The sequence below is a fragment of the Zosterops lateralis genome, assembly GCF_965231275.1.
Source record: "Zosterops lateralis genome assembly, chromosome: 8".
NCBI lineage: Eukaryota > Metazoa > Chordata > Aves > Passeriformes > Zosteropidae > Zosterops > Zosterops lateralis.
The window spans coordinates 4,742,269-4,754,655 of record NC_139768.1 but is presented as its reverse complement, the minus strand read 5'-3'; the positions used below and the strand labels follow the sequence as shown (position 1 = coordinate 4,754,655).

The window sequence follows — 12,387 nt, the reverse complement described above, 5'->3', positions numbered from 1 at the left end:
TTTCTTATTTCAACTTGGGCCAAAGCCACCTCCATCAGATCATAGTTTCACGAAGATACACTGAAATGCCTGTTCTAGTCTTGTTTCCCTGTTCCTGCTTAAACCCCTGATCTGTTCTACTGACTCATGTGCAGCCCCTTAAATCTGGGCTGGGAGGGAGGTGGAGTGCAGCAGTGCCCCAGGCACTTCAGGGTTTCCAGGGCTGTGACAAGAGGGCAGAGATGTGGACTACAGCAATCTTGGCTTACTCATGCTCATGTTTTTAGGTGCACTGGACCCGTCTTAGATGCAGGCTGAAAAAGAGAAAACAGGATTGGAAAAGTGGTTCTTTCAGTAATTAGATTTTTGTGGAACAACTTGAGAGAAGAAAAGGATTTTGTTGTTGTTCTAAGCTGGAGGTTATGATACTCCTGTTAAGCTTTAAATGCATAGGGTATGACAACAATCTGGACCTTTCCTTTCCATCTCAAAATAAAGAAATTGCAAATTAGTGGCTTTCTACAGCTGAGAAAATGTGTACTTCAGTTACATTTTATTTTTTTGAAATAATGTGAAGTACAAGTTCAAGAAGGCTTTCATTTCTGTTTATGCAGAGAGAAAACTAAAGGTAGCTGTTTGTTTTTTTTTAAAATTGGGAAAGCTAAGAAAAGGGTGACTAAATAAACAAAACTTTTGCTTCTACGCACTGGTGAGAAATAAGATGGGAAAAAACACAAGCAAAGTTTCCATACTTATTACTGTGATTTTTTTTCTTACTTTGCTGTATGCTTGTAGCATTCTGCCTAACTGTGTTTGGAAGGAGTGTGCATCCTGTCTGTTCCCTCAGATAAATGTCTGTATTTTACAGCCATGTGGCTGCTGCATTTTGGTGTGATGTGTTTGTGTGGTTTTGGTTCTTGTTTAAATAAGGATTGCTGAGGAGCAGATCTAGGTGTAGGCAAAGTTGAAAGTTGTCTGAAGCTGCAGTTCTGCTTCCCTCTGCACAGATCTTCCCAGCTTTATTTTCCTCACTTGTTCTGTCTCTGCCCAGGAAGGAACACACCAACCTGCACTGAATTCAATCTTCTCTCTGTCTCTCTTCTTTCCTCCCCAAAACCCTCACCTATTTTCCATTACTTACTTTGACAACATTTTTTTGCTTTTCTCTTATTAAACTAGCAGGCTTTTTACTTCTCAATGTGGATGGCATCTGATGCTCATCAGACACATATCACTGTTGATTTTGAGTTGCTTTAGAATTTCAAGAAAGCCCAAGTTTCTAAAAAGTCCTGATAGAGGGCTCTGATACCTAATAAGGACTGCATATAATAGTTAAACTCTCTGCAGAAGTTTGTTAATGTTTTCACATAGCAGAAGTATGCTTGCTGACCAGTAAGCTTATTTAGGAAGAGCAGCACTTCGTGTTCTTCACTTATGACCCAGTTACAGCTGTGGATAAATGAGAAGTTGGGATTGCTGACATGCTGTGGTTTTACGGGAATTTTGAGTTTAAACACGTTCTGCAGTTCAAGGAGAATAATGCTGGAACTTTAAAATAATTTGTGAAAGTAGGAAAATACCCTAAAATGCACCTGCCTTATGCATTTCCATAGGAAGGTTGTACAACATGCTTTAACTGTCTATCCTAGCAGTATTTTTGTTTTTCAAGAATTTCTGCTTGGATATTTTCTATTTGCTCTCTTCATTTTTTTTCTTGGGTATGTGGAGTCCAAGTGATATTTTGTTTATGGAAACTGAAGAGTTTACTCTTGGTTACCTTTAGAGATTGATTTATTTGCAGTCATTTAAGTCCAGCACAGGCTCAGTGCTGAGGTATAGACAGTGACATACCCTGGGGTTGCTCCTGCTCTCCACAGAGGGTAAGGCTGAGGAAGAGAAGTGGGATTCCAGGACTATCTGTGATAGTCCAGAGAGATCTATTATAAACTTATCTCTAAAATCTGGCAGCCACCATGTGGGACCAGGACGTGATGGGAAAGCAGGGAAAGTTCTTTGTGCTTGACCTTAGTCCATTGCAGTGATACAGCTGAGATTAGGAGGTTTCAAGATGAACTCCTTGTTACTTCCCTATTGGATTTCTTCCAGTTCCCCCTTACAGTATTTTTATATCCTTTAATTTTAAGACTTGTAATGCACAGTTTGTTCTGGGTACTTCCCATATATGTATATATATGTATATATATGTATATATATGTATTTACAGTTTCCATTAATTTTGGCAAAATCACTAAGAAGCAGAGGACCATATTAAAAGAAAAAAATGTTGTTGAAACTCTGTAGTATATTGGGCCAAAATTGGTGGGTGAGTTCCCCTCAGTAGTTGCACAACTGCTTAGTCTCCTTTTTTTCCCTCCTCAATTTCTGGAATAATTAAGAGTGTGTTAATTGTCAATAAGTAAAATAAAATTATATTAAATTCCCCGAGTTGAGATTCTTTTGCCCATGGTGTACAGACAACAGATTTGGAGGATTCTTGTATTGCTTTTGCTACTATTTAAATCTTTAAGGGTTTATTTTTACAGCTTTGCTTTTGAACTTTGGAAACCTAGAGATAAATATATCCCTTATAAACAAAACAAAACAAAAAAAAGACCCAAGCAAAGAGCTGAAAGCTGAAATTTTTTTATGTGCTGATGAGACTTTGGAGAGCTGGCTTTAGGAAAAATTCCTAGTGCTGCAGGGGACACGATAAAATCGCTGGCATTGGCAGCCCTGCTGTGCAGCCTCTCCTTCCTCCCCCGGCTCCTGCAGAGCCTTCCTGGCCTGACCTGGTTGTCTCCTTCACAGAGTTCATTTTTACAGTGTAATCTACTCAGAGCAAGAGTTGTGCACTTGTAATGCACCACAAACACATCACTGTAGGTGCAGCCCAATGCAGAGTGTCCAGCACTGTGAGCATCCAGTGGTCCATGGCCAAAAAACCATTTGTGGCCAAAAACCGCAGTGTTTTTGTCTCTGGAAGAGCAGGAAGCCCTCCGGGCTGGAGCGTTTCCCTCCTTCCCCCATGGGCACCCAGAGCTCCCTGAGTGGGCCCAGAGGTGTTTGCCTAAAGGACTTGGTGCTTCCCAGAGCCCACATGAGCTGTGACCCAGGGAAATTTGGGAAAGGCTGGGAGTTGTGCACCATCAAGGTCCTGTGCCAGCATAAGGCGTAGAACACACCTGGAAAGGATGGCTGAGGCCAGCCAGGTGTAAAGGCTTTCCAGTTAACACCTGTTCTCTACCATCTGTTCTCATTTTCAGGTGTAGCCCACTACCTCTTGAGTTTGCCAGTGAGGCTGTTTTGGGGATCTTTCTAGAAACAGGATGAGAGAAGGGATCAGGCTTTAAGAAGCTGATTTTATTTTTAGAAGCTGATTGTGGTTCCCAGCAGGACGCTGTGAAGTGTTTTGGCAGAGCTGGGGCTGGAGTGGTGGGGGGACATTGTCCAAGCCCTGAGCAGGTTGTGAGGGGAAACCAGGGAGCAGATGCTGGTGGGGACAGTGCCAGTGTCCTTAGAATCAGCTTGGACCTGGTTTATGAAAGGGGTGGGTGGTCGGTGATGTGAATTCACAGAAATGTTAATGGATGGCCCTTTCATTTTAAGAGGTGCTTTATAAAACAAAGTAGGAATTGTGGTGCCAGTTTTACAGATGGGCAGAATAAAGCACAGAGGAGGGGGGCAAAGCTTTGGGTCTGTGTGCTGCAGCAGTGCTGTTTGAGCTGGTTTAAACAGCCTGTGTTCCTATGCTCTGCCATGATGGCTGAGCACTCCTGTCTTGGGCCCACTCCCTGGGCTGTGTTGGCACAGCTGTTTATGAGACAACATGCTGAAGGAAATTAGTTCCCCCATTCCAGCTAACCATGCAGCTGCACAAATGCAGCATTGGAAGTAAGAGTCCAGGAGAGAGGAGTGAGATGTAAAATTCAAACGTCCAAGCAACTGATCTGACAAAAGTCCAATCCAGTTACACCTGGAATGGTACCCAGATCTTGGGGCAGGCAGAAAAAAAGCTTTTCCTTAGGAGAAACAAACTAAAATAACTAATTGTAACTTCATTAAAGACCAGTCTGCATTAGCTGAGAAAGTCATGTTAACACATACTAAATTTGAATCAATTAATGTGTTTTTCCTGCCTTGCATAAGCAGAATAAAAGCACTGGGGAAAACTTCTGGATGAGAAGAAATCCTTTCTGAGTGAAAACATTGACAGTGCAATGGGACCTTAAAGCCAATCATTCACCCAGACTGCTTGTCAATATGTAACTTCTCTAAAATTGCCTTTTGTGAGACAAGAAAACCAGCAGTGTCCCTGGATGAAGCAGACAGTCCCTTGGTGACACTGGGTGTGTTGGGATGGGATGTGACTGCTTCTAAGAAGGTTTTCAGTTGTGTTTTTATTCTGTGTGAATTACCAATGAAAAGGATAAATATGGCTGAAGAACAAACATTGAATGCAACTAACAAGTTATTTGTAATAACTTGAGGTTTTCTTCTGCATTTTTTTTTTTAAGTCACCTGTGACTTTTGCATCATTTGAGTTGTTATGAAAGGCTCTGCTCCCACAGCTGGTCCTTAGGGAGGAACCTGGACTGGTTGCAAATTGTATGGAGATTGCTGTGTTGGTTTTTGTTTCATTGTTTTTTGGGTTTTTTTCCAGTAGTTTGTGCTTTTTCATGTTTAATGGATTTTTTTTTTTTTAATGGAAGTTATTTGGAAGTCAGTTAAAAGAGAGGCAAAACATAGTCACTGTGTTCCTTTTCTCAATATTTGCCAAGTTTTGGAGCCTGGTGGTACAATGCTGTAAGGACAACTTGTCTGCCTGCTGAAACAGCATGTAACAAAATACAGGCTACCAGTAAACATTCCCCCATCTCCCTTTGCAATCTTTCTTTATAATTAAAAAAACATTTCCTAGAAGTTGCAGTGCTGTGCCAGTGTAATCCATAAACTTGTTTTGTTTTGCTACAGGGAGCCTGGTGGTTCTGAGGTATTTTGGTGTATTTTCTTAGGCAACGTTTGAGGGTTGGTTTATCTCTTTTAATGGCACTTAGCTCACAACAGTCAGCGAGTACCCTTTATAAAGAGAATAAAAGAGACTTCAGCATGACCTTTAACTGAAAAAAAATTACCATTTGGCTCAGGAAATTTTGATATAAACCCCAACAGAATTCTCATTATCTTTTCCTCATTTCATTGTTACAGGCATGAAAACCTGTAATACTTAAACTGCTGAGTGAGTCTCAAAAGCTTGGGGGTGGCAAGAGCTGGGCTGGAACCCCAACCCACCCTCAGATCTGGTCCTCCTGGCTTGGTCGTTGGGCTTCTAAATGCTTTTAATTCATTTCAGGTCTTTTCACCGAGCTAATTCAAATGCTGCTGTGTTCTGCAGCAGAATGGAAGCATGATGTGTCTGTATTTTGATTGCAGGAAAATGGATCTTGTTATGTGAGGGCGTTGAGGAAACAGTCCCCAGCTACTGAGAGGAAGAAAAGCCGGTGGGAAATATTCAGGTAGGAAATCTGTGTGGATCATCAAGCAGGAAAAACACTTGTGGGCCCTTCGTTCTTTTTCCAGACACTGTGTCGTGTTTGATGCTTGAATGGCTGATCTGGTCACTATCATAGTTTTATTTGTTGTTTTAAGGAGCAGCCCTGTTTGGTCAATTGATTGCAACAACAAAACACTGCAAGCAAAGCCCTCAGCATAAACATTCCTTGGGCTATCCCTGGTACAGTATTGATCCTGATACAGAATACAAACAAATTACTCTTTGCGTGAGCCATTCCAGCTATAAAACAGGGCAATAATATGTTCTACTTGCTGCCAATAAATGTGCATTTATAATAAACTAAGCAGAAATCCCTGAGTAGAAGTGAACAGTAGTTTCAATAATGTGTTCAATATCTTATGTCTAGCTGTTGTACAGAATTTAAAAAAAAAGCACAGTGGGCACTCCAGGGTTTCTGTTTCCTCCTTCACTTAAGGAAAATGATCTTTGCAGACTTGTTCTATTGCTGCTTTTCCTTTGCTTTTGGGGTTCTTTTAGGTATTTTTAAATACATTATAAAGCCATAGGTAAGCTGATCTCTGCCTTGTTTTTGGTGTAGTTCATTGCTTCTCTAAAATTTGGCCTACATCATAATTTTCTTGTGGACCAGCTGCCTCTCCTTACACTGCTGTGTCGATCTTCTCAATTTTTGCTCCTTGTCATATCCCAGTGGTATTTCCATATATTGGGAAATAGCACTAAAGAGACATATGTGCATCTGTAGTTGCTTTGAATGCACCTGAAATTAGGAGGGGAGTCAATACCCTGTGACCATCACCACTGGGGGTGCATAACTGAACCGATTTGCAAAAAGCCAAAATGTTACTGATCATCAGAACATAGATTTTTTTATTATTATTATTATTTTAAATCTGCTTTACCATGCTCATATAATCCACCTCATCCATATTTTCAGTGCTGCACCTTGATGAGTTACAGACAGTTGACCTCAAGGCATTTCTTGATGAACATTTCTGTCTGCTCTCAGCCTTGAAAAACTCAACCTTTTCAAGAGCTGTATGGGAGAAAAATGTGTAAGACTAATATTTATAGGCTGAAAGTGAAGGGAGAGGAAAGAGTAAAGTGTAAAACTTGCTTCCAGCAGAAATGCCATCCCTCTTTTACCTCTGATAATTAGAAGCATTTCTGACATGGTTACCAAGCAAGTTAGTGGTGAGTGCCTGCCATTTGCAGTGCATTTCTACTGCAGGACTGTTTTCCTTCCCAATCCTTTCTGCTCTGTTGTTTTCAGACAACCACAGATTTCTGATACTCACTTATTACATTATGATTCATCAATACTCCTACATTTCAGTGACTTCCAAGTATGTAGACATGATTGTTTGTAAAAATGCAAGATTGTGATTCAGGTTATGATTCTGAGTATTTTTTTTTCATAGTGTTTAACAAAGCTGATTTGCATAACTCCTTTCATTAATAGTGCTAGCTGAAATAATCCTGAAAGACAAGAAAGGAGGAGAGTTTTAAGTGCCATAATTTTTGCCAGGAAAAGATCATGGCTATATTAAGAAATACAGCAGTACTGAATTTAACTCTAATAGAAGATTTAGAGAACATTACAAGTCATTTTTAGAGGTGATTTAAATGGTATACTGCATTTAATGGTCCCTGAATATAGGTCTAAGATGCTGATCTTAGATAATGAAAGTAGTATGTGCAGGCATAGAAATGCAGCAAATAAATAACAAAAGGAAACACAACACCAAACCCCACCACATCAAGAAACACTCTGTTTTTAAACTGTACCCTTGAAAATTTCCTGGAGACTTCCCTAGACTTGGATCCTCATTTTCAAAAATAAAATAAAATAAAAATCACTTTCCTGTATCATAAAGAAACTTGGGAAAGAAGTTCCTGGCTGTGCCTTGGGGTCGTGTGGTCTCACTGCTGTAGAGCTGGAATGTTTGCCATGGTATTTCCGGAGGCTTCATAAACACACAGAAAAAACAGTGGGGGTTAGGAGGATTTTAAAAATATTGCTGTATTTTCCCCCCTCTAACCCAATTTTTTTTTTCCTGACAGCCTAAATTCATTGCTACTTCAAATATAGGGTTCTTTTAGGAATTCAGGAGAGTTTTTATTTGATTAGTCCAGTGAATTTTAAGAATTAAGTTAAAAATATTTAGTAATTTTTTAATTGCTGAACTTGTCTAGAATTATTTCTCACTAGATGCAATACCTGGCAACCTACATATTAAGCCTGACTCTTATTTAGATGGTCTTAATGGTTTACTTTTGGCATGTGTCACTGTGAGTGGCATTCAGTAATCTGACTTGATAGCTGTCATCTTGCAAGGCAGAGTAATGCAAACAAAAGATGAGCACTCAGACAAGGTTGCAGTGAAGAGCCATTTCCTAAGTCCTGATGTGGTGATGTAGAATCCCCAAGTCAAATCAGAAAAGCACAGAATTAGTTCTGGCTCCTGGGATATGAGGGATAAGGTTATGCAAACCTCTTCCATCCAGCTGTAGGAATAGTTCATGCTCCTTTTCAGACTTAGCAAACATCACCTTAAACTGGGATTATGAGGACCTCTGTGTGCCTGCAATGCCATGGGTATGTCATGTCTTAGTGGCAAGGTGGGCTGAAGGGCCCCTGCAGAACCTTTTACAGCCTGGGCTGGCAGAGCTGCATCTTCTCCTCCTCCCTTCCCCTTCCAGCCTGTTGAATAAGGGCAGAGAACATATCTGTTCTAAAAATAACCTGATGAAAATGAGGAGGAGGGGGAGGATGAATGGACTGTTTTTAGCTGAACCAAGTCCATTCTCTGCACAGAACCACGAAGCTGTCCTGACACTGCCAGGAGGGATGGGGTGAAGGCAGTGCAGAGGGAGCTGGTAACAAGTGGCCAGAGATCTGCTTGTTTCAGATTCCCTTTGTGAGAAATCCCCCAGCAATGAGCCTGTGTATTCCACCAGGCTGCTCAGGACGTGGTTAGTGGGAGGTGTATAACCATATCAAGGCAGGCTTGTTGCTGAATCAGACTGTTTATTGCATCAAAAGTTACAAAAAGGCAGCATAGTTTGTCTTTGGGCTTCTCTTCTAAATATGAAGCAGTAGAGTTGTTTTTTCCCCAACTTCAGGCCCCAGGGTGGCACTCTGAGGAGGAGCATGGGTAGATCTGGAATTGAACAAGGGCTTGGATTTTGCACCTTGACAGGGTTTCTTCACTCCTTTCTCCTACTGGACTTTCTGAATTCTCTGTTTAAGTGTGGCTAACTATTGGACTATATTCTCCTAGTGTTGAAATGTATGAAGTCCAGGATCATTTACATTAATAAAGTACGTTTTATATTTTATTTCAATAAATTTTGTGATGTCTGATTGCCACAGATTGTCACATTGTCTGATTCCTACTGTACTGGTCTCTAGCTAGAGCAGTTGATTGAGAAGGGAATGGGATGAAGCTGAGAAGTTGTTCTGAAACTATTGTAATTTGTAGGGAAAAATAAAATTTCAAATATTGCCTTAAATATAAATGCTCTGGTATATATATGTCACCTTTTGTAAAAGTAAGCCATGAGTCCAAAGGCAAACTTGTCTACTTGTATATTGTGGGGTTTTTCTTCCAGGTGGACACAGAAATATGTATGGCTGCTTAAAATGCTGGTAGCTTCTTGCTTGAATTGTCTTCAGTGTTGTGCTTTTTAGTAAACTGCTGTAGCACCCCAAGCATCAGGTGAAAATTTCCGCCTATTTAGGTAGCAGAAATACCTAAGAGCTTCCTTCTTTTTTTGGAGATGTTCCAAAGTTCTTTCTTGTTCCTTAGGATACTTCACTGGTTTGTCACTTTGTGCCTGTATGAGATGGTGCGAAGATTTTTTATAATTTTGTAATGATACTATGTATATCCAAATAATATTTTTCATGGCCTTTGGCTTTGCCCCTACTCATCTAAGGATTCCCAAGCTTTCATAGGAAACTTTTGTTTAGACAGGCCAACGGGAGTCGTGGTTGAAACTTGTTCTCAAAAGCTCCGTGTTCCTAATGGCCTTTGACAGTGGTTGGGAAAGATGTCACTTCAACATAGTGGAAAGCTACCAAAGTAAATTATATTTTTAATGAAGGATTTTCTATCTGGATGAATTGATACTGGCAGGACAGTATTAGTTAAAAATAGAAGAACCTTCTGCAGACACATTGCAATCTATCCCGATTTTACTTTGTCTAAACACAAAGCAATGTACACATAGTGAGTGTAGACAGGTCTTTTAGTCTGAGCTACTTCCTTTGGCAGATGGCTTCTGATTCTTTTCTCTTTTTTTATTTTTTTTTTTTTAAATAAGTATTGCTTTGAAGGGAGACCAAATAAAATCAATATTCAAGGATTGTTTATCATGTCACTGCATGGGAGATTGCTGTATCCTGTACTAGAGCTGCTTTATGGTGGTATGTACAAGATCCTTGTGGCCTTATAAAGGATGCTAACTTGCATTCCTCTCTGCAAAGAAGTATTTCCAAAAGAAATAATGCACAGATTGAGTATTTATTTTTGTTCAATACAAAAGTATTCAGAGCTCACTGGCAAATATTTTACTTCTCTACTCTCCCTTTTTCCTTTAATCGTGTTAATCTCCCCAGTGCTTTCTTCTGACTGTTAGAAATGTGTTCTTTTAGGGTATTTTAGGTCAGCTGATTTATAAGCCAAGATTTTTTATCTTTTCACTGAAAGTATGTGTAAGTAAAGGGACTAAATGGTTATTTGACTTTTATAACCCTGCACTTATGTATACTGTATATTTTAGATATATTAGGTGTGTGTGTAAATTGAGATCCTGTTGCAGAACAGTTGTTGCTGTCAGAACAATGGTTGAGGATTACATATGTATTTTCAAATGACTGAAAAATCTAAATAAGTTTTAATTAACCTACCATAAACATATTGTTGTATATTTTTAAATGTTTCATACCAAATAGTATTCAACTACATTTCTCTATTTCACTTCCTTGAAGTAAGTTCAAGGTATAACTGGTTTTTCACACATTTTATTAGGCCTTGATATTTCTGACAGCACACCTTTCTTTTTCAGGCCTTTAAGTGGGAATAGAGAGGGAAAATTATTTCCTTCTCAAGACAAAAGAACAGCACAAGTGCAATCTCAGCTCTCAGTTTTTCTTTTGTCTCCGTCTCTTAACCTGGTGTGATTAATTTGGTTCGATTTGGTCATGTTTTTAGAAGTTTATGAAAGGATGGGGAAAAGGGAAGCAAAACACTCCTTTGAAGCAAGTATCAGTGATTCAAAAGCTGCCTGGAATCGTAAAGATATGTATGACTGAGATCTGTGTTACTGGAGTGTGAGAAATTCCATGTGAAATGCCAGCAGGTGTAGTGCCCAAACTGATGATCAGGCAAGGGACAGGGATGAGCATATGAACTGCTTGTGCTCTGCTGAAAATGTGTAGTCTTCACCACAGATCAAACAAAGCCTTTTCAAAGGAAATATTTTAAGCTAGCAAGTCGTGGAAAACCTCCATGTACACAATGTAATCTGAAAATCTCAGGAGTCAAAATAAAAGTAGTTAATCTGCAGAACATGAATGTGTGGAGGAGTGTGTCTGCCACACCTTGTGGGGTCCCTTCTCTCTCTTGCTTATACCTGTCCCATAAGTCAGAAGGCTCAAACTGAAAGCTAAAAATACTCCTTTACAGTAGAGTGGGAGGAAAAGGAAAACAAGCATGAACACCACCTTCCAAAGATACAAAATGTTTGCTATAGAACAGTCTGTTGACACAGAATGCAACAAAATAATTATGTGTTGAATAAGGTGTTTTCTTTGTTGCCTTTGACTGGAGCACTTCAATGGAATTTCCTCTTGCCCATGTGCTCTATTACTGGGTGGACAGAAACTCACTAACTTGAATAGGTTGGTTTCTGCTAAATGTAGTTTAGTAATGGCCATTTTATTACTGGCCTTTTAAATGTAAACATTCCCAGTCTCTCCGGCTCTCTCCTTAAAATATGCCTTTTTTTTCCCCCCTGATGATTTTCATTGCTACCCTTTGATTTTTGTCTGATTTTGCTCTGAATTTATAAGTTTCTCATACTACTATTGCCAACCACTAGACTGACACTGCTCATTTAATAAAAACTATGGCATCAGGGCAGCATTAGTTTCTTGGGTCCCAGTTTGATAACAGATTTCGTTCTCTGGGCACATTCCCCTTTTGGACTGTTCAAATGTCCACCAAAAATACTGAATTCTTTGTTTGTTGGTGGGAGCACCTGCGCAGAACCCATTTAACATCTACAGCATGGTAATGGTTTTTGGTCATTATTGCTCTGGACCTGACAGAAGCCAGAAGAGGAATGCTCTTTATCAGTTTGTAGAGTCTTGCAGTGCTTTGCTCTGCATTTCCCTTACCTTTCCCTTTGGCCTTTTTGGTGCCTGGTGCCTAAACACCTGCCTGGTGCCTTTTTTCATACACTCTCTCAGAAGTTCTCACCTGGAGACCTCTGTTCCCTCCATCTGCTCACAGCACTCAGAGCGTTTAGGGAGTTCATGCAGAGGGAAAGTGCAGTGCTTGCAGCAGAGGGTATAACCCAAGAGAAAATGTACTTACACCATGTCTTGTGGGCAGATACGAGCCTGATGTGCTTGTCTTCAGCTGCCCACGTTCTGTGTGGAGCCAAAGCAGAAGCCCCATATCCATTGTGTTGAGCTCAAGCTAATAAGCTCGGTCTCTTGGCAGGATGTGTTAGATCAGGCTTACTGCTGTGCTAATTGTGCTTACACAGCTTCCAGTTTGGAGCTGGCTCATTTACAGCTGGCTTGGATGGTGGCCAAGGAGGCTCGCCCCTGCCTGCAGTATGCCATGTAGACATACACACATCCA

The 12,387-nt window shown here is 40.2% G+C and overlaps 1 protein-coding gene across 6 annotated transcripts in view; it reads left to right on the top strand.

The window, feature by feature from the left end:
- The window catches only part of ZMIZ1 (zinc finger MIZ-type containing 1), a 285,149-nt gene that overhangs the window by 59,143 nt on the left and 213,619 nt on the right, over positions 1–12,387 (top strand). For all 6 annotated transcript variants that reach the window (XR_014590596.1, XM_083865867.1, XM_083865864.1 and 3 more), the window contains exon 2: positions 5,410–5,492. The gene's annotated coding sequence lies outside the window, so the exon portion shown is untranslated. The remainder of the gene's footprint in view (positions 1–5,409; positions 5,493–12,387) is intronic.